Source organism: Grampus griseus (assembly GCF_964374135.1).
Source record: "Grampus griseus genome assembly, chromosome: 6".
Taxonomy (NCBI): domain Eukaryota; kingdom Metazoa; phylum Chordata; class Mammalia; order Artiodactyla; family Delphinidae; genus Grampus; species Grampus griseus.
The window spans coordinates 90,645,960-90,673,827 of record NC_139000.1 but is presented as its reverse complement, the minus strand read 5'-3'; the positions used below and the strand labels follow the sequence as shown (position 1 = coordinate 90,673,827).

Genomic DNA, 27,868 nt, shown 5'->3' with positions numbered 1-27,868 from the left:
CATTTTTGTGAACAGAAGCCGGGATTCCAGCTGTCATATTTAATAGGAATTATAGTCTTATTACTGTGTGTGTGTGGGGTGTGGGTGTGTGTGTGTGTGTGTGTGTGTGTGTGTGTGTGTGTGTGTGTGTGTGTGTGTGTGTGTGTGTGTGTGTGTGTGTGTGTGTGTGTGTGTGTGTGTGTGTGTGTGTGTGTGTGTGTGTGTGTGTGTGTGTGTGTGTGTGTGTGTGTGTGTGTGTGTGTGTGTGACGGTATGTCGAGGTCAGGAGTCGAACCCGCCACCACTGGCCCTGAGAGGTTTGGCCGGGTCCCCACTTCGGGCCGGTGGGTGTGGCCAGGGGCAGCCGATGACGTGCGTACGTGCGTGGGAGCGTGCGTGCGTGGGAGCGTGCGTGCGTGGGAGCGTGCGTGCGTGGGAGCGTGCGAGTCCAGGAGGCGGGCCGCGCGGGCCGTGAGTGTTTCAGTCCGGCCCCCGGCTCACTGTGCTCGCCTCACGCCGGCCCGAGTTCGCAGCAGCGCTGGGGGCCCCGGGCCTGTGACCACAAAGAGGGAGCCGGGGCCCGGACGGGAGCGCGGCGGCGGCAGCTGAGGCCCAGGCCAGGCCCCGTCCCTTCAGCCGCCCGCCTGCCCGTCTGCCCCGCCCCCGCCGGCGGCGCCGCGCCCCTCCCCCAAGCGCCAGACTAGCGCGGTGCGGGGACCGCGCGCGAAGACATGGGGGAGAAGCTGGAGCTGAGGTTGGAGTCGCTCTTGGGGACCGAGCCCGCCGTCTACCCGTGGCCGCTGCCGGTCTACGTAAGTGCCGCCCGTCCCCTCCTCCCGGACCCCCGCCCCTCTTCCCCCACGGCGCGCGCTGAGCCCACCGAGAAACGGAGCGACTCGAGTCGCCAGACCGTCTTTGGAGCCCCCCTTCCCGCCCCGCCGTGGTTCTCCGCGGCAGTTTCCAGCCCCCGCGCGCAGAGTGGGCAGAGGGGAGCCGGCGCCGGCCGGGGGCGTCGACTCGGCCGCGGGGACCCCGCGCTTCTGCGGGGCGCCCGAGCCGGTCTGCGGTTGGCTCTGCAGGGCTGGGGACCCCGGTCCCCCCCGGGCCTGGAATGTCGGCGGGCTTGCCCTTCTGTACTTTAGGATCTGACATGTAGGGTTTCTTTTTCTTGGTAGTTTATTCTTAGCGGTATCAACGTGCTTAGTTTTTTTTTTTTTTTCAGGGCACCCTTTCCTCCCTCTCTCCAGTTTTTTTGTGTTTCTGTTTTGTTTTGTTTTAGTTAGGCATTTTGTCCCTCTGATCTTGAGTGGGTGGGCTGGCAGGACACTTGGAGAGGAGGCGTTCTGTCCCCTGACCTTGAGTGGCCTTTGGAAAATGACAGGCCAGACGGAAATTTAACTTAATTGATATATAATATTGTATCTGTCCAAGGTGTACAATGTGATGATTGGTATATATATAGTGTGTGAAATGATTACCACAATAAGTTTAGTTAACCTTAATTCACATAATTACAAATGTTATCTTTGTGATGAGAACTTTCAAGATGTACTCTCTTAGCAACTTTCAAACATAAAATACGGTACTGTTAACTGTAGTGACCGAGCTGTACATTACATCACCATTACTCCCTTGTCTTATAACTAGAAGTTTCTACCTTTTGATCGTCTTCCCTCATTTTCCTCACCTCCAACCCCCAGCTCTGGCAACCGTCATTCCATTCTATCATGAGTTCAGTATTTTAGATTTCACATATGAGATCATAAAGTATTTATCTTTCTCTGTCTGACATTTCATTTAGCATAATGCCCCCCAAATCCACCCATGTGGTCACAAATAGGCAGGTTTCCTTCTTTATCACGGCTGAATAATAGTAGGTTGTATGCATCCCATTTTCTTCATCCATTCATCCACAAAAAAACACTGAGGTTGTTTCCATGTCTTGGCTCCTGTATTGGGTTGGCCAGAAAGTTCATACAGTTAATGAATACACTGTTCAATAAAACTTGGTGAAAATGAGTCTTTCATTTTTACTTAAAATAAATGTTTGACAAAGCCAGCTAGGCATCCCTTTGCGTAATGGCTTATACCACATTGAAATATTTTAAACATATGAACAGTAATAGCTGAAATGACAAATGTTACTAATATTGACACAATTTATCAAGGAGAATATGTTAGAATATGTTAAAATGCAGATGGACAGTGAAAGAACAAATATAACTTTTAACTAAATATTGTCTTGATATTTAGACCATTGGTTAAAATCATGATAACAGGTTTCATCCATTTCAAGAAAGCAGAATATTTGCAGATCACTTAACATTTACTAGGTATGTTCTCAGTCTGGAAGGATATATTTCACTGACATGTGTCATTTAATTTAACCACATCCCTCTGTAATAGATAGTGTTATCCCTATTTGCAGATAGGAAACAGGCTCAGAAAGATTAAGAATGTTACCTAATTCTAGTAAGCAGCCAAACCTAAACTGATCTAATTCCAGGGCAAAGCTCTTTCTGACACATCAGTGTGGGTCTTTATCTCTTTGAGAATTGTTGAACATTAAAAGCCTTCTTCCAGTTAAATGCATAAAGAAACAACATGAGCAATGACATAACAATACAAGTCTCACGAAATAATTGGTGTGTTTGGCCTTGCTTTTGTTGATTGATCTTTTGCAAAATTGCTTTTCTCTGAGATATTTAAAGTGGACTTTAACTATTTTCTTGGAAGACTTTCCTAAATTATACCTATCAGAAAGCTGCTTTGCTTTAAGGCTGAAGAAAAATGAAAGCTTACTTAACTACACTTAGGTGCCAGGGTCATACTATGAGCTCTACACCTGCCAGGATTCACGCTAAGATAGATAGGGTGGCTCAGCAAACTGTCCATAGTCCTGTGATTCCTTTCTGATATTCTGAAGTAGAAATAATTTAATAACTGTTCACAAAAGAGAGAAACACTGTTTCTTGGTCCTCAATATCATGCTGCTGTAGGCTAATTCTTTCTCTCTTCTGTCGCCCCTTAGTATAGAGAGTGTGTTTTGGGGACCCTCCTTCACGATCTTCTGCATTCCAAGAGCATCTTACATAAATCCAGGACTTCTCAAGCAGCCAGTTTTGCCAGATGGTCTTAGGGTTGGTTGTACCCCTATATGTATAATCCTGAACTTCTCAAGTAAGGTCCTTAGAGAGCATAATGGCTAAGAGAATTGGTGCTGATACCAGACCTGAGTCCAAATACTGCCTATGCCCCTAACTAGCTGTGTAACCTTGGAGAAGTAACTTAAGCCCCTTAAAGGGATTAGATTTCTCACCCGGAAAATGGTATAATAAATGCATCTACCTCATATGGTTAGTGTGTAAATTAATGTAACTTGAGATGGTGCATGTTAAGCATTAGCACAGTGCCTGTCTCTTGTTAGTAGTACCTGCTTTTATTATTAATTATTCTCTTTATATTCCCAGTTCCAGCTAGGTGCCTAACATATAATAGTTGTTCAGCACATATTTACTGGATTGAACCAGCTCTGAAATTTAAGCATTGGGTCAACAGCAAAGTAGTCACCCCACCATCATTTCTCCCAGAGAAAGGGAGAATAGATGGAAGCCAGCCATCATACTTTCTTTTCTTATTCTAAACTTCCCATCCAGCCCCAGCAATAAAATAATCTTCCTGAACCCCAACAATTTCAAGAATTTTTCAAATCACACTATTTGAAAATAGTTGGGTTGCCCAGATCTAATATGTCCCAGGACCCCAAGGTCACCAAGCTTATATTGATGAAGTCTAGTTAAGATAAATGATTACAGTTAGTAAACCAACTGCTTATGAGCTCATTGGGCTTTTTAAAATTTACTATCTGCGCTTCATAGAGACACAAGTATTTTGCTTTTGTAGGACGCTCAACAGTCAAAGTAGTCTTTTAAAAAGCACAAATCAGACGCTATTATTGCACTGCTTCTAACCTCTAAAGGCTATCTATTGTAAAGAGATTAAATTTTCAACTACTTAGCCAGGCTCACAGAGACCATGTGCTCTGGTCACTTACTACATCTTTCCCTGACCTTCATGGGGTTCGAGGCACAGTTGTCTTTTTCAGTCCCTCAGATGCAACAAGCTCTACTTCTTGCTCTCCCAGCTTTAGATTGGCTAATCCATGTACCCAGACCAATTTCCCTCTTATCGTTAAGGTCTCGGTTCAAACGCCACCACTGCTATCTTGACCAAAGAGACCTGCCTCCTCAGTGCCTCTCCATCCCTTTGTCCAGTCGTATTTCTGTCACCGTACAACATTTATTTACATGTTTACTCTGTCTTCCTCCACCACTGGACATTTGCTTAAGAGCAGGGACTTTGTAATTTTTTGCTCACCACTGAATCTTCCAAGGCTTGCAGCACACACTGGCACATAGGTGTGTAGGAAATGTGTGTCTAATAAAGAATAAATACGTGAATAAAAAAAAACTGTGAAACACTAACACAAGAATATTCTTCTTTCAAAAGAATAATGAAAAATAATTTCATTCAATAAGAGTCATTCTTAGTTACTGATACGTGACTTAGTAGATCCCATTCAATTTAAAATGTTCCCTTTTTTTCTGATACTTTCACAAGTCATTGATTAAATGTTGCTCACTTTTAAGGCCAATCTGTGAGACATTATTTAACTTGTCTACTGTAAAGTTCCAGCATTAACTCAGGCGGGGCTTCACCAAGTACTGACCATGTGACCTTGGCCTCTCATTGCCTCAGTTTTCTCATTTGTAACATGGGTATAATAATCGGCTTATTTCATACGCCTATGAGGAGGAGAACTTTACATATGTGTGTGTGTGTGTGTGTGTGTGTGTGTGTGTGTCTATATATATGTATTTAAACAGTGTCTTAGAATAGTGTCTGGCACATGATAAGCATTATAGAAGTATTGACTGCTGCTACTAGTACTGTTATTATGAGAACTAACTGTTGAGAATAATCCTTCATATAGTGGTTTATTCCACTGAAGATAAAGGAAACTCATAGAATATTAGAAATCAGATTAAACACAGAAAGCCAGTAAAATATACCAGGAGAGAAGATGATGAGACTGTGAAAACATAGAGGAGGAGAAAAATAGTTTTTGTATTTCTTTTTCTTTTTTAAAGAAGGAAAGAGCCTAGAAATAGGACAAAAACTATTCATTGGCTATACTGACATGGAGATCGCTGGTGACCTTCATAAGTAAAATTTCAGGACAGTGGGCAGAGAGATTACGGTGAGAGAAGTCAGGTGGATGTAAATTATAGAGTAAGTGGGACGTGAGGAAATGGAAACAATATATGATGATAACAATTTTGAAAAGTTCAGACATGAATTGGCTAAAGAAGGTATGCAGGGATTAGAGGAGGAGGGAGGCTTTCGTGTTACACGTACAGTTTTCAACATTTTAAGTTGGAGTTACTAGTCTAGAATGAGGTTGAATTTTGGCAAGAATCATGCATAAGGAGTAGAATGGGTTGTAGAAAATGCAGTGCTGTGAAGTACCTGAGAAGATGAGAGAAAATGAAATGCTATCTGTAGTGCACGTGGCCTTTGAACTTGAACTCCTGTAGTGAAAGGGAATACAAAGATCAATGCAAATGCTAATGAATTAACGGATTTGGCAGTGGACTATTTACTGACTTCTGTGTTCCTAATGAGTTAGGAAGCGCCTCACCAGCTCAGAGTGAAGGAAGTAGAGAGGATGGAGGAAAATTTGAGGAGGGTAGGGAAAGCTTCTAAGAAAATAGTCCTTAAGGAGAATTAGAAAGAACTTACTGTAAGTCAGAGCAATATTTCCAGTCTCGAAAATCCATTTGGAGTTGGTGATTATTAATTTATTGGAATACCAATTTGCCCTGCCACATGAGTTTTCTCCGGCTACCTGGATATAAGTTACACAGAGGCAGAAAAGAATGAGAGATAACAATCGAGGGAAAATACAATTAGTATTTTTGTTTACCGTTTTCCACTTCCCCGCTCCAACTCTGGGGAGCCTTCATGGACATGGCTGCCCTCCCAGCCTCCAGCAGCACTCTGTTATCAAAGAATTCAAAGAAATGGAACATAGGTTTCCAACTTATTAATTTAGCAAAATCAAAAATTGTGTATAATGTTTTCTGTTGGCAGAGATTTTTGCAATATAATTTGGTTCCGTCTTTTGACAAGTAATTTGGCAATGTCTAGCAAGATAAAAATGTTAATAGCTTTTTACACGTTAACTCTAATTCTGGAAGCTTATGCCGATAAATAATTTATAATCCAGAAAATTATTATATAAAGATGCTCATTGTCATGTCATTTGTAATAACAAAAAATTGGAAACACCTTTAATTGTTAACAATAGGAAAACAGTTTAGGAAATTATATCCACTTAGTAGAAAGTGACACAGTTACTATATTATAATTACACGATGATGGAGCAAAATAAAATAATGCTTACTAAAGAAAGAATGAAGAAAGCTGACCTAAAATTGTGTCTTCCTTGTGACAGTAATTATGTAAACATATCAATATTTATTAAAACTTAAAACCAAAATAAAGTTTTAAAAGCTCTGTACCAGTAATGGGGATTTTATGTTTGTTTCAAAATATTTTTTAACATAACTCTTATAATTTTGTTTTGTCTACTCCTTTTCTTAAGAATTTCTGACTCTTACCTCATTTTTCATTTCATAGTTTCAAATAAAGTCAGCAATTTTATCATCAGAGAAGATTAGACTTATTTGACAGTTCATAATTCCAAGTTATTTGGTATAAAAAGACCATATACACTTGTAGGTGCTTTCAAAATAAAATTTCGAGAATTTTTTTTTTTTTTGCTTAGTCTTTCCTAGTATGGAGATGAAGCAAACTACCTAAAATTGCTAGCCATTCTTTTTTCATTTTTCTCATTTTATTGATTTATCTTGCCCTTCACAGAAATGATAACAAATGAGTCTGCAGTTGCATCTGCCAATTTCTTAAATCCTCTATTATCCACATTATGAAATCATACTAGTATGAATGCTTCCAGTATTTTCAGAGCTCTTTAGTTAGTATACTTTAGCATTCTGTATGAAGTATCTTATGTAAGTGTAAAATTTAGACTCAACTTCTGGAAGCTTTTGATTTCTTAGTTCAAAAGTGAGAGATCCTTAGTTCAGCCATAAGATTAACAATTACTTGTATAGTAAGAAGCTCCTAATTTATTCTTTTATGGATACCTGGCAGTTTTCTTGCCATTTCTCGGAAGTTCTCTATTAAACACATTCTCTCTCTGTCTCTCTCTGTCTCTCTCTCTCTCTTTCTTTCTCTCTCTCTCACACACACACACACACACACACACACACACACACACACACACACACACACACACACACACACACACACACACACACACACACACACACACACACACACACTCTTGGTGATTAAAAGCACAGATTTTGGCATTATGAAATCTAAGGTTCAATTTCCAGTTCTGTAGTTTCTGGGCCACTTCACTTTAGGCAAGTAACCTAATGTCTCTGAACCTTGTTGTTTTCATCTGTAAAATAGAAATTATAATTATATCAGACAATCCTCAAAACATCCGTAATGATTTTAGAGTTTCAGAGTCAGGTAAAAGCAGGCACTCAGTAAATGGCTAGTGCTTTTATTACTTTATTATTATTTCGGTCTTGGTTTTCCTTGAGTCTGTGAGTCCCCATAATGAAATGTAATTTCCAGTAGATTGAGTAACACCTGTTTTCACCAAAAATTTTAACTGAGTTCATTACTTTCTGTGCAACCCAGATTAGTTTTCTGCCTCTTTTTCTGTGCCGTATGTAGGTGTTCAGTAGATTTATTTAATAAATGTATGAATGCTTGAACGCGTAGATGAATTTTTAAATGCTTCTTTTTGAGAAGGTAGAACAAATGTGACACAGTAGAACAGATAAGAAAATAATCCATGGAAAAAATGGCAAAGTCATGTATGTGCCCAGGGCCAGCCTAAGAAGAATTGCTTTTTTTTTAGGAAAAATGTGTGGAATAGCTTATTTTAATTATTTTTAGAAGTTAAGTACAGGGACTTCCCTGGCGGTCCAGTGGTTAAGACTTCGCGTTCCAATGCAGGGGGGTGTGGGTTCAATCCCTAGTCGGGGAGCTATGGTCCCACATGCCTCGCAGCCAAAAAACCAGAACATAAAACAGAAGCAGTATTGTAACAAATTCAATAAAGACTTTAAAAAGTGGTCCACATCAAAAAAAAAAAGTTAAGTACAAAAATTTGCTGATGATTTACATATTTAGGACCAATAAAATAATGTGAGATTAGCTGTACTAAAACAGAATGTTGAGCTACATTCACATTAAGTGACATTATATAGTCTAAATTTATGGAAAACTTCTGAGATGGTGAGTGACCTTTGAGCAGAAAAAGACGGAGAAATGGCCTTTTCTGCATTCTATTGTGCCTCTAAGTAAAATGCTTGGTAATCTAGCTACAAAACTCTCTGTCATTTGGCTTTAGGCACCTACTGTGATTTACCTTGTGAAGATCAGATTTTGCCATGGAGAGGATTTGTAAAAGTATCACACGTTCCAGTACCGTTGGCAACCACAGCTACCAAAAACTCCCATTTAAATTGATGAACCTAATATCAGATGATAGTATCATTTCCTTGTGGGTGTTCTGGGGAAAGGTGGGTAAGAAATGTATACAAGTGAATACTTTATTGACTGAAATAACAATTCATCATTTTGAAAACATAAAATACATTAAAGTTGTTATAGCATCATCCATTAATATTTCACTGTATTTTAGACATGGCCTACAATCAATGTTTTCTGCCCTTTGAAACAGAACCATGCTTGTGGTATGCATTAATCATATAAAAGATGAAACACTGAAAAGAAATTCAGCCTTTAAAGACAATTTGCTTTGATTTATTCAGTGGGTTCTCCTAAAAAGTTAATACCAAGAATTATTGCTTGTTAAATTGGAGTTAGAAATTCTTTCAGAGTTACTTAGTATTTTCTTTAATATCAGTATCAAGGAAGGCAAAGCAAATTTGCATATTTATTAGGAAATACAAGCACATAATCATAAAACAAGAAAACACAACGTTTTTATAGACTTTATGTTTTAGAAGTGTTTTAATTTTACAGAAAAATTGAGAAGATAGTATAAAGTGTTTCCATATACACTATACCCATTTCCCTCTCTGATGATCAATTTATATTAGTATGTTCCATTGTTACAATCAATGAACAAATATTGATACATTATTGTTTACTATAGTCCATACATTAGTCCAGTTCCTTAGTTTTTACCTAATGTCCTTTTTCTATTCCAGGATTTCATCCAAAACATCACATTATATTTAGTTGCCATGTTTCCTTAGGCTCCTCTTGGGTTTGATAGCTTCTCAGATTTTCCTTGCATGACCTTGGCAATTTTGAGTAGTTAGGTTTGCGTAGGATGCCCACTACTAGAATTTGTTTGATGCATTTTTCATGATAATATTGGGATTATGTGTTTTGGGGAGGAAGACCACAAGAGTAGAAGGGTTATTTTGTCAGATCACATCAAGTGTACAAAGTATCAATATGCATTATGAATGCTGAGGTCGACCTTGATCACCAGGCTGAGGTAGTGTTTTTCAGGTTTCTCCATTGTAAAATTACTGTTTTCCCTTCTCCATATTGTACTTTTTGGAAGGAAGTCAATATGCTCAGCCCACAACTAAGGAATGGAGAGTTATGCTTAAGATGGAGTACTACATAAACTATTTGGAATTCTTTTGCACTGGAGATTTATCTATTCTCCCGCATTTATTTACATATCCAATCATTTATTTATATCAGAAGAACTCATGGATTTTTATTTTATACTTTGGGTTATAATCTAATTCTACGTTAGTTACTTTGTTCCTCAAATTGCTCTAGTCCTGACCCTTGTGAACTCTTTTCAGTTCAGTGGCTCGTGTGCCACTCTGAGGTATCCCCATCCTATATATTTTTTTGGAACTTCCTTACTTTCTGACACTATAAGATGGTCTTGTATATAAATCTTGTATATTTACTGCCTCAGTCCTAGAATCAGCTACTTCTTCAAGGATAACCAGGTCTTTTTAGTGGAGCACAGTATTAGACAGCAGGATCTGGGTGTGGGGTGTGCTGATTGCTGCCCGGATGTCATTGCTTCTAGATCTTCTCAGCTGACAGAGCAAAGAGATAACATGTGTGTACATTACCCATGTATATGCACACATCTATAAGTATCTCTCTACATAACCATGTGTATTAAGGTAATATGAAGCAATATTAAGCTAAACATGAATGTATATTGATGTTTCCAACTTTAATCTGTTACCACATAGACCATTTTAGCCTCATCTCTTGCTTATCTTTAAATTTCAACTCCAGCAAAACACTTGACTTTTAGAAGTATGGAAATCAAATTGTAGCTACTTTGGGAAGCCACATCATCTAGCAGAATAATTCTGAAAGGGCAAGGTGTATATCATCAAATTTTAATTTACAGTCAGCAGCACTTTGTAACATCCATAGGCCTCCAGACCTCTGCTTCCAAGAAGATGAAGTAGCCCATTTCTCCCAGGTTCTTCCACTTAAAACTAAAACCCTGAACATAACAACAGACAAACATAGGAAGACACTGAAAGGTGGAAATGAGAAGGCAGACTTAACTAGGGACTTTGGGACTTGAGGAATAACATGGTGATGAGTCCCCTGTGTTTCCTGTTGCTTCCCATACATCTTGGAGAGGGTATACAGGAACCCCCAATCAATAACCACCAACAGAACAACAGACGAAAAAGCTTCAAAAAAGAAAACACAAAACCCCCGTTCCCCCTAGCCAAGGTGTGAGGAAAGGGGTTGCCAAAGAGAGAAAAGCATTTGGGCAATAATATACACACTACTCGAGCCAAGTGCCAGTGGAATATTGCACCCGTCCCCTATGTCCTGTGGTTTCAGTTGGGCCAAGCTAGGATTTGATCTTCCACACCACCCCACTCCTGCCCTCCAGAAGAGGCAGCGCTCTGATTCGCCACCAGGGCTGTTTCAGTATGGTGCAGTGGTGAGCTGAGCCTCCACCCCTTTGCATTAGCAAAGAGACTTTCAAAGGTGGTGCCTGACAGGCTAGTTAACACTGGGCTGCCCTCACACAGTCGTGGGGTCCAATGGTGGGACCTAGCCTCCGTCTCTCCCTGACATCAATAAGAATAGGATGTTACAGGTTGGAGGGAGTAGGCACCCCACTAACCCCCAACACATGGTGCCAGTGAGACCCAATGGGGTGCTGAATCCTCATAACCGTCCTGAGGCAGTAAGACAGAATGAGATGGCACAAGCAGGGCTAGTTGGCAGTTCTCTTCCTCTTACCCTGGTGTCAGTGGGGCCAGCAGGTAGCTGACCCTCTACCCACACCCGGCATCAACAAGAAGGAATGAAGTGGGAGGAAGGACAGCAAACACTTCACTTCTCCCCTCCCCTGGTGTCAAGAAATCTACTGGGGAGATGAACTTCCACTCCTACTAAAAGGCAACACAATGATATTAATGTTCCCACTTTTGGGGGGAAGGTGTCAGAAGGGCCAATAGGATAGCTGAACTTCTACTTGATCTGTCTGCAGTGAGAGAATGTAAGTGCCCACTTTTGCTGGGGTATTGACAGTAGGGCCCAATGGAAATCTGTACGTAACCCCCCAGTCCTCATACTACACCTCCAATAGGATGACTTCCTTCTAAAAAGTAATAATAAAATTAAGTGGGATACAGAGTCATGTAATAACTCACAATGTTTAGAATCCAATTGAAAAATACTCATGGCACCAAGAGCCAGGAAATCACAGAATAAATGAGAAAAGACAATAAACCTACACCAGCACTGAGGTAAAACATCTATTGAAATTATCAGACAGGGATTTTAAATAAGCTGTCACATAAATGCTTCAGTTAGCAATTATGTGTTCCTTGACGGAAATGGGAAAAATAGAAAATGTAAACAAAGAACTAGAAGTTATAAAAATAAAAACAAATGAGAACAGTAGAACTGAAAAATACAACAATCAAAAAACTTTGCTCAAGAGTAGACTGGAGATTACAAAGCATAGAATCATGAACTTCGAAGAGATCAATACAGTGTACCAAATGTACAGAGAAAAATAGGCTGAGGGGTAGAGATGGGAGAAAGAACAGGATCTCAAGAACCTGTAAACAGTAACAAAAGCACTAACATTCATATCATCAAAGTTCCAGAATGAAAAAAGAGAGCACGTAGGACTGACAAAGTATTCAAAGAAATAATGACTAAAACGTTCCCAATTTTTTAGAAGACATAAGCACACATTCAAGAATCTGAGCAAATCCAAAGAGGAAAACCACAAAGGTATCCTTGTCAAGACGCGTCGTAATTAAACTTCTGAAAAGTAGAGACAAAACAAATCTCGAAAGTGGACAGGCAGAAACGATGCATCACTTATTGAGAAACCAGTTCCAATGACAGCATATTTCGTGTCTAAAATTATGGAGTCAGAAGCATTGACATAACATTTTTCAAGTAGTAAAAGAAAAGAACTCTCAGCCACAAATTCACACTTTTTATATCCACTTTCTTGTGTGACTTATATTAATGGACTACTAACTCATCTTTCTATATCCGGGTCTGCCATCACACTTCTCCAAAAATCTAGTCACAGTATTTCCAGAGTGATCTTTCTGAAAAAGAAGCAAATTTTTCTTATAAAAATACCTGACTGTGTTATGAAACTTTTCTCTCTTCTAAGTTACCAGGTAAAACCCTTCAACGGATTCCCATCTTTCTTGGAGTAAAAGCTCCCATCCAAACTCTCTTTGTCCTTTTGGGCTGCTGTAAGATTATCCTGCAGCTTGGGTGGCTCCTAAACAACAGGAATTTTTTTTTCTCACGGTTCCGGAGGCTGCAAGTTCAAGAATAGGGTGCCAGTATGGTCAGATGAGGGCCCTCTTCTGAATCACAGACTTCTCATTGTATCCTCACATGGCAGAAGAGCTTAGGGAGCTCTGTGGGGTCTCTTTTATAAGAGCACTAATACCATAATCATTTCCCAAAGGCCCCACCTACTAATACTATCAGCTACGGAAATTAAGATTTCAATGTATGAATTTGGAGGGGAACACAAAGACTAGACCATAGCACTTACTATACATACATGGACCATGCATGATCTGGCTTCTACCACACTCTCCATTGTCTTCTTTTCCTACACTCCAGTGAGCATTTCTCTGTTTTTTTTTTTTTTTTTTTTTTTTTTTTTTGCGGTACACGGGCCTCTCACTGTTGTGGCCTCTCCCGTTGCGGAGCACAGGCTCCGCACACGCAGGCTCAGTGTCCATGGGTCACGGGGCCTAGCCTCTGCGCAGCATGTGGGATCTTCCCGGACCGGGACACGAACCCGTGTCCCCTGCATCGGCAGGCGGACTCTCAACCACTGCGCCACCAGGGAAGCCCCAGTGAGCATTTCTTATACTGATTATGAATGGAACTCCTTTCTGGACTGATCCTTAACCATTCATTTTCTGGCAACCGTGAATTTATCTTCTCTTTTCCTCAAAACTTCACCCTTCCTTCATGTTACATATCCATTTCAATTGCCTTCTACAGGAAGCCCTACTGATATCGCCCATATACTACTGTCCACAGCGTGAATTAAGGTCTTACCGTGTCTTCCTGTAGCACTCTGTAATATCTTGTACGGTAACTATGGATTTTCTTATTTGAGTGTCACAGTACATTGAATTCTAGGTGGCACTCTAATGATTTTAGTAACAGTAACACTGGTGCCTAGTTTAACCCGTGACATACTTTAGGTGTTCAATAAATGTTTGTTGAATGAGTGAATGAATGAATGGTCAATTTGAAATCTTAATCATGTTACCTTTCCAAAATCTGTTAAAAGATACCACCGTTTTCCAGAAGATTAGGGATTGAGGACCTTAAACTTGATTTAACAGAGGAAATTTTTACTCATACATCATGCTTAAATACCTCAAAGTAAAACCATAAACCCAGGAATTTAAGGTTATCCATTTGGACTTTCTAGCCAATAACTGATATCTCCTGCCCCGACTGTATTAGATGGTTTTGATGCTCCACTCATATCTCTCCAGCACTCATCCTTCCAGTATATGCTGATAGAATCATGCTGCCACCTGCAATTATCCACCTTAGGGCAGGCCAGAAGTGTACAGGAGTTAATGTATCTGGGTGTAGCTTTCAACCAAGGACAGAGGGGACTGGAAGATAGGTACTTCAAGTTTCTCACCGATTCTTGGGATAACTCTGAGACATGTTCTGTAGAGTTTCACAGAACTCCCCTGAAGTACTGGCAGCAGTTCCCTGCAGGAGTAATTTTTATTCGGTAATGCACCTCTGTTGGCTGCCTTCCATGCCTCCATTCTCAATTCCCACTCCACTTCTGAGTTTTCTGAAAGCACCTCCCAGATAAGCAGTTTGCACTCAAATTATTGCCTCAAGTTCTGCTTCTAGGGGAATTCAATTGATAGCCTCCTAACAACCCAGTGCTGCTTACACAGCCGTCACTGGTACAAGTACCAAGGCACGGCACATTATGTATCACTCCTCCTAAATCCTAATATTTTTAAACAGATAGGAAAGAGCATGACCTTGAAGAGAAAAAGAGTTTATATGAGGACGGCCAATGGATAAAGGGAAGGAGAGACAGTGCCATTTGTTTTCCATTAATGATGGTGTGAAATGTATGGGCAGATGGTCTAACAGGTGTGACTATAATTTGAGGAGCCTGCTCCCTTGGTTACAGAAGACTGCTGTTGTTATTATTATGGAACCACAACCTCATGACTTTATTGTTTCACTTGATGTAACCTTCTCCTTTACCCTTAAATCTTTCTACATCACTGAATTGCAGCCAATAGATTTATTTTCTCCCTATGGCTCCATCACAAAAAAAGACACACATGTGCGCGCGCACGCGCACACACACACACACACACACACACACACACACACACACACACACACACACACACACACACACACACACACACACACACACACAGAGTTTTGTGTATGCCAGTGCTAGAAAAGACAAGCTCATGGTGCATGTATGCAATGGATATTGTACATTACACGTCTGTGTGAAATAGTCTTCTGCAGGTTCCTATGTTTATTTTATGAATAATTAACTTTAGTAAAGTTAATTTCCTGAAGATCTTGTTGAAGACTGAAGAAAGGAAGTAAATTGTAAAGAAAAAGACTTTGAAACTTGCCCTTTTTGCCCTCTCTTTGTGTCTTAATGAACAAAGGATAACTGGGCCTTTTTTGAAGCCTTTGCTTGAGTTGAAGACACAAAATGCAACCTGTACTCTTATCGTAATATGTTCAGTTCATGAGTACACAAACTTATAAACCGTGAATTTCCCTGAAGTTATTATACCATTTAGAAGATGTTTGCTTGGACGTTTACTTAAAACCAAACAATTGAGGTCTATATGTCCAAATAATTTCCTTCTCTCTTGCTGTCTCCATTTCAGTTTCCTGAGTTTCTGGGAAGGCCTGGTTTCCCCAAAGGAACGATTTCTGGTAGAAGTCTGAAGGTCTGACCCAAGAAAAACAAATCCAGTACAGCCAATGAATTGAGGACAAGAAGGTTTCCAATCAGGTAGGAACATTTAATCTCATACATTACGATCACCTTAAGTAAGGTGTGCTGATAGCTGGATATGATTTAACTGCTTGGAAAAAGATGCATATATATTATATAACCTACCCCACAAGGAAGCTGTTCTCAATTCCCTTAGAGGTTGTGGTGCTTATCAGAGAGTGCCTTGGGGGAAAATGAATACAATAACAGTATGATGCTTTTTTTTTTTAATTTTTAGCTCATTGTTGCCAAGTACACTTGGTGATCTTGGTGCCTGTGGTTGAATCCCAGGAGGTTAGACATGTGGAACAGCACATTAACCCACTTTAGTATTTTCTCCCAAGACAAGTCATTTTTATAGGTTGTCTCCATGGTCTTCTAGTTGCTTATCAAAATTAAGCATCAAGTCTTCTAAGTGAGCAATAGCCCCAGTCAGTGTGAGGAAATCAGCTTGGTTCTTATTGGGGCACAGCTTCTTGGTCTTGGCACAAAGTGAGTTCACATAGGGAGTTAGAAGGAGGAGAATGGGGCATGCGAAAGGGGAGTTCTGTGTTCTCATTGACCTATGCATGTTGAAACTCCACTAACAGCTTTATTTTCATTAGCAATTTGTGATAAAAACTTAGGGTAAAGGGAATAATGAAGCTGTCCCATTATATGGCAGGACAAAAGATAGTAGTGACATCAAAATCAGGGCCTATCCATCTCGTTTGCAGTTATATACTGAGTGTTTAGCATAGCATTTGACCCCTCATCAGTATTCAATAAGAAGATGCGTGTTGAATGACTTCGGGATGAATTAATGAACGAAAAAATTTAATATGGTAGAAAATGTGTTTTATCCTTATATTTTCGTGTGTTGACTTCAATGCACAACCTAGAAATTGAGAATTACGTTTTATGTGGAGGACATACTGAGGACTGAAATCAGGAGACAGCCTCTCAGATAGCTGTGAAGAGGTAAGGGAGGGCGCAGGGTATTTAGAGGTTCTTCCAAAAAAAAAAAAACCAGGTAGTTGGAACATCAAAAGATTACTGTTAATTAAAGAAACTAGACATCTTAAGTTAATAAATGTAGCACTTTTCTATATATGGTGAGATGCAAGAATCTGGTCTCCTGGAAATCAGTCCCTTGATGTTCACTTTAATTATCTAGGGCCAGTATCCTGTTTTCTCCATCCTGAATCCCCTCAGGGTGCGGCTTTGGGTGTGGCTTCAGTGGCTGATGGCTTGATGGCTATAACATCCTGTGTTACCGATAAGGCTGGCTACATTCTTTGTCTACATAGATGACTTGAATATGGATAGCAAATCTGTGGATTTGTGTAATTCTTGGAGCACTTTTATAAGGACAAAGTTAAGGCAATTTCAGAATCACTAGCGGCTACAATTGCTACTTACACTTTTCCACTGGTAGGTAGTCATCTGCTGTCGCTGTCTTCAGTAATCTGCTGTTGCTGTATTCCCAAGGGATAACAAAAGCCATTTAATTCAAGAAAGAAATGTAAAATTTAGCACAATGCAGCTTCCACAAAACCAAACACACAAACACACACCCAACTCTCGCAGATATGAAGTAGTAATCTAAAATAGAATCCTGGAACTAATTGCAAAACAAGAGCAAATGTACTCATATTGGATCATTTTATTCTTTTATTAATGTTTGATACATATATGTATTTATTATTAAAATTCAAAGTTGCTATATGGGCCGCGCGCGAAGACATGGGGGAGAAGCTGGAGCTGAGGCTGGAGTCGCTCTTGGGGACCGAGCCCGCCGTCTGCCCGTGGCCGCTGCCGGTCTACGTAAGTGCCGCCCGTCCCCTCCTCCCGGAACCCAGCTCCTCTTCCCCAACGGCGCGCGCTGAGCCCACTGAGAAACGGAGCGACTCGAGTCGCCAGACCCTCTTTGGAGCCCCCCTTCCCGCCCCGCCGTGGTTCTCCGCGGCAGTTTCCAGCCCCCGCGCGCAGGGTGGGCAGAGGGGAGCCGGCGCCGGCCGGGGGGCACAGACTCGGCCGCGGGGACCCCGCGCTTCTGCGGGGCGCCCGAGCCGGTCTGCGGTTGGCTCTGCAGGGCTGGGGACCCCGGTCCCCCCGGGCCTGGAATGTCGGCGGGCTTGCCCTTCTGTACTTTAGGATCTGACATGTAGGGTTTCTTTTTCCTGGTAGTTTATTCTTAGCGCTGTCAACGTGCTTAGTTTTTTTTTTGTTGTTTTTTTTTTTCAGGTCACCCTTTCCTCCCTCTCTCCAGTTTTATTGTGTTTCTGTTTTGTTTTGTTTTAGTTAGGCATTTTGTCCCTCTGATCTTGAGTGGGTGGGCTGGCAGGACACTTGGAGAGGAGGCGTTCTGTCCCCTGATCTTGAGTGGCCTTTGGAAGATGACAGGCCAGACGGAAATGTACACAGGCGTCCGGTGATTCCAGAAATGCAGCGTGTCCGGCTAGGTGGGCGCCCGGCCTCTCGTCCCCCGTGGCGGTGTGGTGCGCGTGTTCCTTGTGTCAGGGTTTACGCTTGGGCCCCGCAGCCCACCTTCCGAAGGGAAAGCGCAGCGGGCGCCTTGGGCCGGCGCCTTTGGGGCGCCCTTTCGTGCGCTCGGCTTGCGGGGGACCGGCCTCCAGGCGACCCGGCGGGGAGGCCCGCGCGACCCGGCCCTCGCGCGGGCTCCGTGTGTGTCAGTTTGTGGAAAGTGTGTCGCGGCCGGGGTCGGGGTCGGGACGCTGGGACCACCTGGGAGCCGATGTAGAGGGATATGATTTCCATTTTCAAGGCGCATTCATCCTATGCAGGGAAACAGCCTAACATACAATTTGCCTAACAAAAAATATATTAACAGGTGGAAAGACTATCTCCCAGTTGAACAGCGGATGCCTGGGACTCGTTTCACTGCTTTCAAAGTTCCTTTAAAAAAGGTGAGCAAAAGTTAATACCGTATTCTTCCAGAAATCTGAATTCACCATATAGAGCCCTGGCTCTCAACCCTGTCGTACTCCATTTTCCCTTTTTATAGCAAATACTTTTTAATACCTCTTTTACTATCCAGAAATGGGATTCATAGACAAATACAACCAACTTTTGTACTTAATTAAAAAACAAAAAAAACAATGCAATGCCCTAACTATAAATAAAGAATAAAGTAATTTATAAGAAAGTAATATGTATCTCAGTATGTAAATGTTTGGGGATGACTATACTAGAAATAAAGAAATAGTCAGTTACTTGTACCATGAATGCAATAAACTATGGACTTTGATTGGTAATGATGTGTCAGTGTTGGTTCATGAATTCTAACAAATGAAGCACACTGGTATGGCATGTTGATAATGGGGAAGGCTGTGTGGGGTGGAGGAGAGAGGGTGTAAGTGGGAACTGTGTACATTTTGCTCAGTTTTGCTGTGAATCTCAAACTGCTCTAAAACGAGTCTACTAATTTTTAAAAAAGTGTGTGTTGCTGACACTTGAATAACCAAAGAGATCAATGGAACAGGGTACATGTATAAGCCAAATACATGAAAGAATATTTAGCAGTGAAAGCCATCCTTCCTATATGTAGATATTCAAGAAGTATTTATTTCTGTGTCTTATTTTCAGGCACTCTGCTTGGAGCTGGCAATACAGTGGTAGGCAAAATGGATGTGGTCCCTGCCTTCTGGGAGTTTAGAGTCAGGTTAGGAGACCAACATGAAATAAACAAACACAGAAATAACTCTATAGGAGTGAGCTTATTTTCTTCCGTCTAATCTCTCTGGAAGAAAGGATTGTAATATCACTTGTAAACTCCAGAGGAGGAAACTTTACTTTGAATCTCATATGTTAGCATCACAGGGTTTGAATAAATGGATAATGTAGTAAAGGATTTTAAACATATGTTCTTCCTTATTTTATTCTTTCTGACAGAGTTTTGAAAAGAATCTTGCTCCAGAAGAACGTTTCTCCCCCTTGGATCTCTTAACAAAATCCAAGGACAGAATGAAGAACTTGGGCTGATTATTGACTTAACAAATACTCGCCGCTATTACAAGCCAGAGGTAAATGGAAGCCGTAATTGAAAATGACCTTCTTTCTGATACTGTAATAATTCATGGTAGTTCAGTAATTATCATCTTATGCTAAGGTGAATCCTGGCCTTCTCTCGTGGGTTCAAAAAGGGAAGCTAGTGGTTTCCTTAAATACACATTTGTAATTGCTGTTTCAAAATGAGATTAAAGATATGAATTGAACTATAGTATTTGGCAGTAGGCTCTAGATATGCTTAAGAAATTCTATAAGCTTCCATGTTCTATATTTTGAAAATGAAGTAAACTTTTAGTAGTTACAGCAGTATCCTAAAAGGAAAGGTATGTCCATTATGTCTTTAGCACTTACTTTAAGCAGTTGCTTGAGCGTGTTTAAGCATCACTGTAAAAGACAATTGTTCTCTAAGTTTTATGCTTCCTTTTCCTAATGCCTTCTGATATAGTACAGAAACCCATATATTCTCTTGGCCCATGTAGGACATTCCAGTGCAAAAGAATTATCCTTCTTCTGACCTGTTCCATGGCCTTGGGAGACAGTAACACCTAATGTCTTTTAATATTTGTAGAGCAGTTTGCCATTTAGAAAGTTCTTTCATATCCATTGACTTAGTTAATCTTCACAGCAATCCTTTGCTCTTGAAGTGGAAGTAGTACTGCTATCTCCTACTGAGTGCTTACCCTGCACTAAGCTCAGAGGATAGACAACTACAATTACTAATTTTACAGACGATGAAACTGACTCTCGGAAAAGGAAGAATTGAAATTTCAGCTCTGTTATTCCTTTTTTTTATTGTGGTAAAATATAGAGAAATCATATTTATTTTAACCATTTATAAATATGCAGTTCAGTGGCATTAAGTACAGTTACAGTGTTGTGTAACCATCACCGCTGTCTATAACCAAAACTTTTTCATCATCCTCGACAAAAACTCTGTAACCATCAAACAGTAACAACCCCATTTTCCCTCCCACCAACCCTTGGTAACCTCTATTCTATTTTCTGTCTCTGTGAATTGGCCTATTCTAGGTACCTCGTGTAAGTGGAATCTGCAGTATTTGTCCTTCTGTGTCTGGCTTATTGCACTAAACATCATGTTTTCAAGGTTTATCCATGTTATAGCACGTAACGAAATGCCGTTTCTTTTTTGGCTTAGAAAATCGCATTGTGTGTATATAGACCATAGTTTGTTATTCAACGGTTGATTGACACTTGGTTGTTTTCCACCTTGTAGGTATTGTGAATCATGCTGCTATGATCATTGGTGTACAGATATTTGTTCAAATCCCTGCTTTCAGTTCTGTTAGATGTGCAGCGTAGGTAGTAGCAGAGTTGTTGGATCATACGGTAGCTCTTCACTTAACCTTTGAGAAAGTGCCAAACTGTTTTCTACAGTGTCGTCTTGTTTTTAAACAATTATCACAAATTTTAAGCATATACAAAAGTATAAAAATACTGTGAGTGTTCCTTGTATACCCATGAACTCATCCAGCTTTCTTATTTACCAGCTGATGGCTGTCATGTTTTATCTGTACCCCCACCTGTTTCACCCCATTCCATATTATCTTGAAGCAGCTCCGAGACAGCATGTAATTACACCTGTACGTTTTTGGTACGTGCATTTAAAATATAGGACTTTTATTCCTTAATATCATTTTTAATATTAAATACCCAGGGAGTGCTCAAATTTGCAGTTGTCTCCTAAACGTCATAAAAAATGGTTTATAAGAATTTTGAATTAGATCCCAATAAGGTCCACACTTTGCCGTGGATTGTTAGGTCTCTGAAGTCTTGTTTAATCTATAGGTTCTCCCTCCATGTCTCTCTCACTTTTTTTTCCTCCTTGAATTTTGTTTTTAAAGAAACCAGGTAATCTTTCCCATCTAGATGTCGATGATTACATTCCATGTGTTGGTAACATATTCTTCAGTCCTTTTATTTCCTGTAAATTGGTAGTTGATCCGAATGAAGCTTGCATGTTTTGTTTTGGCGAGACAGTTTCATAGGTGATGATGTGTTCTTCCATGGAGACATATATAATTGTGTCTTTCTGTGGTATTAGCAGTCACTGATGATTCATAGCTACATCCATTAATTCAGTTGAGGCTTCAAAGAATGGTGAATTCTGTTGTTCTTTTTTTCACTTATTAGCTGGGTATATTTGTACGAGGAGAAGATTCCCCTCATCAACTGTTTGGTTGCCCAGTTGTAGAGGCATGATTCTCTTCTTTTATTTAACAGTTTTCAGAATAATGAGTTGATTCACAAATATCCTCCAGTGGTGAGCAGTTTTGTAAAATTTTATTTATTCCTATCACCGTGGACTCCGTTACAGTTATTATTCTAACTGAGGCCCTGTCTTTGGCCAGTTGGAGCTTCTCGGTGACTCCTGAGTCCTTTTGACATGACATCAGTTGTTTCTAGACTTTTTCAGTGGTCAGAGCTAGGAACTATGTATGTTTGTTTTTAATATTTTTAAAATACGTCATAGGTTCCTGCTGCTACTTTCCATTTAAATTCAGAACTAGAGAATTTTCACTTATCCTTTTCTGTCTTCTATTGATAGTCTACTTTCTCCCACCTCAAGAATACCAGTTCTTAACAATGCCTGAAATTGCCTCTATTTCCTAATTCGAATCCAAGTTCTTCTGACTCTGTTCTACTACTCTCCTTAAATCACAGCCGCTTTATGGCCCTTGAAATGTAAGATAGAACATAAGTGTAGGTAGAACTGTTTATATCATTTTGAGTTACATGTGCATTCATTCACATAGATTTGCTTTTCCTTTTGCATGCCTGGTAACTGTCCGTTCTGCAGTTTTAATGAAAATCAAGTGATAATTACTGGTTAAAGCAGCTTTGGAAAAAATGGCTCTCATCAGAATGACTGACATACAAAGTTTAATGTACTCTCCTGGTTTATAGTCTGCCTTCTCTAATTAATTTTTTATTCTTTCCCTACAAAGGAAATAATACATATTTTCATGGTTTTGCCTTATAGGACTTACCAGAAACTATTCCTTATTTAAAAATTTGTACAATTGGGCATCAGGTGTCAGATGACGATGCTAGTTTTAAATTCCAGTGTGCTGTTAATGGGTTTCTGAAAGAACATAAAGATAACGGTGAGTTGCTTTTGTTTTTGTTTTTGTTTTTCCTTTACCTGAACTTTGGTATGCATTTTGAGTGGGCTTGGGGGTTTTTAACATTTTTAATAGTTCTGACATTAGTGTCAAGTTGTGTTTGGTAACATTAAGGTGGAAATGTCAGATGGTGCTAATAGAGTACGGTGTTTTTCCTGTTTATGGTCACAAACAATTTAGTTTAGTTTGGAAAGTGATTTTTGTGAGAAATATGAACGGAGCTAGCTTACTTATCTCTTTTTTAAACATTTGAATGGAAAATACATAAAAACATAAAAATGTTCTTGTGTCCTATTTATTGGTTGAGAGGTGGAAGAAAAGGTTAAGACTCTCGGGTTCTTAGCGTACATAAAAGAGAAAACAAAAAGCAAAGGTTCCGAGTGAGACAGATCCCTAGAAGCAAAACAAAACAGAGTGGACCAGAAGAGCGGCTTCCTCATCATATATGTGTTGAAGATATTTTTGCCGCTTTTACACTTCGGTGCAAGTGAGGAAGAACACTACCACCTCTTATTCTTATCTTCAGACAGGAAGAACTTAAAAGGCTGGTGTTTTCTTGTTTCCGCTTTAAGATCTACTCTGTTGATAGTAGGTCTTAATAGCGTGTGAATTTTAAGGATCCACTTGCCTTTTTCTAGCATCTAACTATCAGAAGGAACGTGGTGTTTGCCATGTTTTAAGGCTGAGGAATCTTTTGTCTTTGGAACACCACTGACGCCCATGCGAAAGTGTTCATTTTGTCCTCTTTCTAAATTTAGCCTGAGGAGTGTGCACTTTATTAAATAAACGTAACAGACAGTAAATATTCCGTGTATATATGAAATGATGCACGTATATACATAAAACAGGGAGTAGGGGAGAAGGAATAGAGATGGAGGTGGGAAGATAGGGGATAGGAGGCGAGAGAGAGAGGGAGAGACGGGCATTTCAAGATAAATTTTCATTCTATAACCTGGTTGCTTAATGCAGGTACTAGCTCTTAAATATCTTAAGCCCTCTTCACAGATCTTCCGTGTACTTTAGCTTTAAAACTTGAGAGGCTTGGCCTGTCCTGTGATAACCAGGGTGTCTAGAAAGGAGGCGAATTATCTGATTTGTTTAAACTGTAGTCACAGAAATGTTCCCTCTTAAGATGTTAGGGCGCAGCTGCCGGCCTACTCACTTCCTCCAGGCTCCTTTGTGTGTGTTCTGTCTGTTCCGCGTGGGCTAGAAGATCCTTACAAGTGCATGAGAACACGTTTGTAAACCTTGATTGTTCACATGTTATACCAAGTGTAGTCCATTGCATATGCTGACTCCTCTGTGGGTCTTCTGCATGCAGTGGGCTAACTTCACCATGCTGTCTGCCATTGCAGTCTCAGGACCTTAGTTATGATCCATTGGTGACTCTCCTCTGCTGTAAGGCCCTCCCACAGGTGCCAGGCTCACTGATAATGAGGAGGAGACTATACTATGCACTCCCTAGGATTGGTAGAGACTCAGAAAATAAATTGTTTCAGTAAACACCGAGAGCCTTATAGGTTTGTTGTTAGGGCACGGGGATACAGAGGTGAGTAGAAGTCTTTGTTCAGTAGCAACTTACAGTTATCTAGGAAGAGAAACATGTAGTGAGTATAAGTGGGTTAATTATGATAAAAGAATCAAGTGCAGCAGGAACATAGAGGAGAAAGTGAGGAAGGCCTGACTGAGGAGACAGCGTTTGAGCTGGGCTTGGGGGAAGAGGATTTTGCCGGAATGAGGAAAGGACAGCCCAGGTATTGGGGACAGGTACAGAAGGCACAGGGCTTGAACTTGTGCTCTGGAGGGGCAGCCTCTGGTGTGACTAGAGGGTAGTGTGAAAGGGCAAAGAAGTCATACATTGATTTTCAGCAAATAGTTGTATAACACCTTCTAAATTGAAGGCACTGTTCTAGGAAGTAGGAAGAGAACAAAGTTCTTGCCCTTATGTACTTTCCATTCTAGTGGGGGAGAGAGATGAATAAATAAGTCAATATATGGAGTGTCAAGCGGTGGTAAGTGCTTTGGAGAATAACAAAAGAAGATGAAGAGGTGAGGGAATGTGGTAGGTGATCAGGGAAGTCCCCTCTATTAAGATGTCGATTGAGCAGAGCCTTGAAGTGAGAAACAAGCCATTGGCTATCTGGGAGAGTGGAGATGGGGTGGGAGGGTGTGTTCTGGGAGAGTGGAGATGGGGTGGGAGGGTGTGTTCTGGGAGAGTGGAGATGGGGTGGGAGGGTGTGTTCTGAAGCAGAAGGAATAGTAGGTGCAAAGTCCCTGAGGCACGACTGTGCTTGGCATGTTTGAGGAATAGTAAGGAAGCCAGTGTGGCTGGACAGGGGAAAGTGAGTGAGGGCAGGGCAGTAGAGAATGAGATCAGGGGAGGCTGGCAGGGCAAAGGAGGGAGGTGGATGATGTAGGTCCTTGGAAGTCATAGTTTGAACTTCTAATTCAGTTGGAGAGACAGACTGATACTTGTTTATAAAGAGTTCTCAATGCTATGCTAACAACCTGGGCTGTATTCTGTGCTAAGTGAAGATGTTCAAGCAACAGAGCAATCCAGCCAAGTTTATATTTTAGAAAGATAACAGCGTCACTATCCAAGACACATTGTAGACTATGTATATAGTATGTGTCTAGTGTGCTGCTCTTCTATAAACTACAGGATACCTGTTACGTACCAATACTTACATACAAGATACAAGTGTGAATGTAAGCACTTGGGAAATATCTGGAAGAACCACACAAGGAACTGGGAGAGTCGGACAACTTTCCATGTCCCGTATGATTGGAATTCTGAAGGGTACACACACGAACTAATGGACGTGTGCTCCCAGCCTCCGGCTAAGGAGGGAAATTGCAGGCATCAGAATCCTCTTTACCAATCAAGCGCGTTAATCCGCCTGCGTGCTGAGAGTCATCTCGAGACGCCCCGCGGTGGCGCATGCGCGGTAGGAGGAGGTCCGCGAGCTGCGTGGGCTTGTGCCTAGGCGCCTGTGGTTCGTGGCCTTGTGCTGGCACCGGGGACGCCGGGTTGGCGACTTTGGCAGTCCTGGCGTTGGGTGGGCGGTATCTTGGGGGTGACATGAGCCAGTTCGTCGGCCACGAGGAAGGGCGGGAAGCACATCCCGGAAAGGTAATACGCCTTGGCCCCTGGGCGTTGCCGGTGGAGCTCAGAGCCCCTGGGCCTGGGCTTCGTCTCTTGTGCTGTCGCCTGTCACAGTGGCCCCCGCGCGCTGGCCCGTCCGCGCTGTGCTAGGGGGTACTGGTCGTCTCGCGGCTCAGTTCACAGTAGCTGAAAGGGACAGTGTGTGATGTTCTGGTTTCTCCCCATCGTTTTAAAAGGGAGGCTCTGGCCATTGCTCCTCGGGTAAAATGCAGGGGGACTGCTTTTTAAGATGGGACTGTCAGTGTTGGGGACCCTCCTTAATTACCAGGATGGAATCCCCTTCAGTTCCTCAAGCTGTGTTGTTTAGGCACAGAAAATGTGAGTAATAGTCACTGGAACTAAGTTTGAGTGAAAAAAGGCACCGGTACCGCCGAATTTTCCATCGCAACAGTTGATCTGTGTCGTCTCTTGGAATTATAAAGGGCGTACAGTTGCTTCCTAACCGGTGTCCTTTGAGAGCTCTACCTCTGTACGTTCAAAGGATTAATTTTGAGGCTTTGCTCATACGTGTAGTAAACCCTTTAATTCCCTAAGACCTTCCTTTCCTCCATCTCATACCCCATTAAGCCCGCTTCAGTTTATCTCCTGAATTTCTTCTGAATCTGTCAACTCTTCCTCAACATCCTAATACCGAACTTGCCTGTCTGTTGCAATGAGGTCCTAACCAGTGTCCATATATCTTGTTTCCTTCCAATCCATTCTTCACACAAGAAACCTTAAAAGCAAGTTGGGACATTGCTCATAAACATGGCTCAAAAACATTGTTTTGAGAATAGAAAACAAACTGTTGGCCTTTAACACTCTGCGTGGTCTAGAATCCTGTCTGCTTCTCTGCTACGTGGACTCCAGCTTGGTGCCTCTCCAACTTTACTATGGGTATGCCTCTCTTGTGGATCTTGTTAAATGCAGGCTGTAATTCAGTAGTTCTGGGTGGGGCCTGGATTCTGTGCTTCTAACGAGCTCCTAGGTGACGGTGACCCTGAGAGCAAGGGTCCAGCTCCTGCCTTTCTCCCTTCTTTCTGGAAGAGCAGGACGTCTGCCCCCCCACCCCGGGAGGAGAAAACATCCGCAACGTGACTACTAGTAACCAGCTTCCCTCACAGGCAAGGGACCTTTACCACAGCTCCCTACCATTTTGTCTGAGGCGCAGCAAGCCAAAACACTGACACGCTGAGGTTTGCAGCAAAGAGGAGGTTTATTCACAAGGCAGCCAAGCGAGGAAGTGACGTGACAATAGGTCTCAAATCCGCCTCCCCAAAGGCAAGGGGCTTGGGGTATCTATGGGATAAAGAATAAAGAAGCAGGGCAGTATGAGGCATAGGGAGCATGAGGAAAGGTGATTGGAAAAAGGTGTGCTCGTCATTGTTCTGAGCTGGCGTAACTAGGCTACGGGGCTCAGCACATTCTCAGGCTGTAGTTTTCGGCCCTCTGATGGCAGGAGGTCAAAAGACACTGGCCCAGGTGGAAGATCGGTGGTCCTCTCCAGTCTCAACCAGCTCAGCCTAACTAGACACAGCTGATTCCAAGTTCCTGGCCAATACCCGGGGCAAACATCTTATTGCTTATGCTACATGTTATTTGGAGGACGTGCAAGTGTTCAAGCTACCTTGAGGATTGAAGACAGGATTTGACTAATCCTTACACATGGGTTCGCCTCCAGATGAGCAGAAGAGGCCTGTAGGCTGAATCTGGCTCCTGGCACCTGGAATTGGAGGCAGATGGTTTAAAAACAGGCTCTCCCACCCTCTGTGTTATCTTAGGTAGATAGACTATTGAACCTTCCTGTGCCTGTTTCTCCACCAGCAGCATGGGGACACTCAGGGTCCCTCTCTTGGGGGCTGTTATGGGGGTTCAGTGAGATATAGATGCATGCACAGGCACACGGGAGACACCCAG

At 41.6% G+C, this 27,868-nt stretch overlaps 1 long non-coding RNA gene across 1 annotated transcript; it reads left to right on the top strand.

Moving 5' to 3' along the window:
* The first annotated feature begins 432 nt into the window (after positions 1-432).
* LOC309823686 lies at positions 433-22,709 on the top strand. Its single transcript, XR_014296855.1, has 6 exons — positions 433-791; positions 15,543-15,670; positions 17,352-17,458; positions 18,486-18,561; positions 19,547-19,677; positions 22,665-22,709. It is a non-coding gene; the product is annotated as an uncharacterized lncRNA (long non-coding RNA).
* The last annotated feature ends 5,159 nt before the right edge of the window (positions 22,710-27,868 follow it).